This window comes from Saccopteryx leptura, chromosome 2, assembly GCF_036850995.1.
Source record: "Saccopteryx leptura isolate mSacLep1 chromosome 2, mSacLep1_pri_phased_curated, whole genome shotgun sequence".
In the NCBI taxonomy this organism is placed as follows: Eukaryota; Metazoa; Chordata; class Mammalia; order Chiroptera; family Emballonuridae; genus Saccopteryx; species Saccopteryx leptura.
In genome coordinates, this window is record NC_089504.1 from 139,420,153 (window position 1) to 139,423,603 (window position 3,451).

Here is a 3,451-nt window from a genome sequence, read left to right on the forward strand (position 1 = left end):
TTTTTCTTTCAAATCTTTAAATCATACGTGTCTCTGGCATGCTGCACCAGCTCTCTTTATTGGCCTTCTTCGGTCATTCTACCAATAGTGGCCCTGAATAAATATTTCACCTCCACAGCCTGAACCTTTCATTGTACCGCATCAGAACATGGCCCATGCATGGGGAAATGCATCCATATTTGTCCATTCGTATGTATTAAACCAGGAAATCTAAGAATTTTTTTAAAGCAAACCTTAATATGTAGGTAGACTGCATTTATGAGAAATGAAAGATTTCCGCTTTTTTTTTTTTTTTTTTTTTTGTATTTTTCTGAAGCTGGAAACGGGGAGAGACAGACAGACAGACTCCCGCATGCGCCCGACCGGGATCCACCCGGCACGCCCACCAGGGGAAACGCTCTGCCCACCAGGGGGTGATGCTCTGCCCCTCTGGGGCGTCGCTTTGTTGCGACCAGAGCCATTCTAGCGCCTGGGGCAGAGGCCGAGGAGCCATCCCCAGCGCCCGGGCCATCTTTGCTCCAATGGAGCCTCGCTGCGGGAGGGGAAGAGAGAGACAGAGAGGAAGGAGAGGAGGAGGGGTGGAGAAGCAGATGGGCGCTTCTCCTGTGTGCCGTGGCCGGGACTCCCACATGCCAGGCCGACGCTCTACCACTGAGCCAACCGGCCAGGGCCAGATTTCTGCTTTTTATTCAACTGAAGTTTTCAAAAAAGAACCAGTATTTTTACCTTTTTACTTACACATACACAAAGAAAAGGTCAGGTCAACCAAAACAGTTTCACCTCTTGCTGGTCCCATAAATTTTGATAGATGTGAGAATTCTGCAGCTCCTGCTATCTTCTGTTGCCAACACCCTTCCTACGGTGCTACATGAGCTCTCTGTCCTGTGCCGTGGCATCAGTTACCTCTCTCACCATGGTTCTGACTTACAGTCTTCTTAGCCACTAAAAATAAAACTCTACATGAGGCAATAGAATGATGGCTCTGACATATGAGAAGAAGTGTGTATTTATTCTCAATCTTCTTGGGAGTGAATTTTTGACATGGAAAATTTTAGCTAATATTCTTATCAGTAGGCACTGTGCCAGAACTATATTTATATATATATATTTAAATATAAGGAAATTTGTTTATAACCATGACAACTATTTTAAAGAAAATGGTGGTGTCAGGAAAGAGGAAAAGAAGTGACAGAAAAGTACTTCCCTAAAAGGTACGCAGATAACATCAATTGGAATTTTCAGTATTTTTTACATGCCTGTTCAGATCATATTACTATTTTTTCTCTCTACTTGATTGTTACCAATTAAGAGAAAGTAAACTCAAATTTAAAAATATCCTAATATTTAACAAATGTAAAGACTGTAGATCTATTATACTTTTATGTGTCTGATGGCATTTGCCACCGATTCTTACAAGTGAGCCATTTATAGGGTAAGCATATAATTTATCATTCTAACTGACATGCTCTTGAAAGTAAAAGGCTGCTATTAATCCGTAAGCTGAGGCAGCAGGCAGGAATTGGTACTGTCCTGGGAAAATCAGGGCATACGCTTGTCCTAGCCATTTCATGAGGCCTTTCACCAGTTAGAAGCAAGGCAGGCTGTGTTTACCAGGAGCTTACTAAAATCCCTTTGAAAGAATACAGGTTACAACTAAGTTCTGGGGTCTTAAAAGAGACACAATTTAGAAGCTTATATCCTGTAAACCATTGCTAAAAGTAAGATATCAACACTATCAATGCTACTTATAAAAAGCTCTATCACATGAATGAACTCTTGTAGAAATTTGTGCTGATACAATACATATTTTATCCTGTAAATTTTATGTTTATTCTCATTATGTAATGAGGATAACATTATCTTCTTCTTCTTTTTTTTTTTTTTTTGCGACAGAGAGGGACAGGTAGGGACAGACAGACAGGAAGGGAGAGAGATGAGAAACATCAGTTCTTTGTTGTGGCACCTTAGTTGTTCATTGATTGCTTTCTCATATGTGCCTTGAACAGGGGGCTACAGCAGACGGAGTCACCCCTTGCTCAAGCCAGCAACCTTGGGTTCAAGCCAGTGACCATGGGGTTGTGTCTATGATCCCACGCTCAGCCAGTGACCCTGTGCTCAAGCCAGCGACCTTGGGGTTTCTAACCTGGGTCCTCTGCATCCCAGTCTGATGCTCTATTCACTGCGCCACTACCTTGTCAGGCAACATTATCTTAATTTATTTGTGATTTTGCATGTTAGAAAACAGGTAAATTTTATATTCAGTAATTCAATCTAGTAATTTTTTCTTTATTTTTTTAAAATTACTGAATTAAATTCAGTCTTTTAGAGTGAGTTCCCTCTGGTTCATTTTGGAAATCAGCAGGTATAAATTATAGGTATGTGTTAAAATGTGGGTAGTTTCTATGCAGTGTATATGTCAGGGTAAAGTTTAGGACTTTTACAGATGTACAAAATAATTCTGATGTCAGGTTCTGATTTATAAGTCTGTGCACTGTATCTGAATCTGGTTAACATGAAAAAATGTCATTTTCAGAAGATTATGTTTGGACCAATGGGGAGGTATGTGGAGATAAAAACTGTTAAATGAACAGAAGCCTCCCCCCCTACCCCCCTGGACAGGCATGCACACACACTCATGCTGCAGTCTGCTTTAAGTTTTCAGAGGCTTTTTAATAATAAATCTTCAATTAATTTTATATGAAGTAATATACAGCAATTTTGTGAAGTCAGTCCATCTTGGGACAACCCTAGAAGAAATATCAAATGGCGTTTCTGGGTTGATTTAGTTTTCTTCCCTTCTACTCATGCACTGTCAGTCTCTTTCCCTCCTCGTCCTCCTTGACACACACTTTCTTCTAATTTCTTGATTATCTAAATTACTTCCCTGGATTTGCAATTTGAGGGGCCTAGCCCTGTTTTAATATGTCCCAGTTTACTTTAGTTGATTTGCTCAATCTATCTCTTTCCTCAATTATTCTTATTCCCAATCCCCACAAATGATCAAAAATACTGTTTTTATCTCTTCTCCTTAGACTGCTTCCTTAAAATACTAATAAAATAATGATAGAATTATACCTTTACATTGGCTAACAAGGAGGCTAGGCTTACCATGTATTATGACTTTTTATATTACCTTTGCAACATCTATATTTTAATAGTTGCTCATAGTTTTCTATAGAAAGGGCCCTGATTTTTAATTATTTTTATTAGAATGGACTGATATATTTCATTTACTATTGTTAGTGTTTTTATTGAGGCACAGATGGCATAATAAACTGCCCAAATGTAAGTGTTCAATTTTATATTTTAACATATATATATATACACATGATATTGCAATGTACATGTGAATATAATGATTATATATATCACCCCCCTCCCAAAATTCCTTCATATTTCTCTGTCATTCCCCTCTCCATTTATTCTTTTACCTTACACCAGTGGTTCTCAA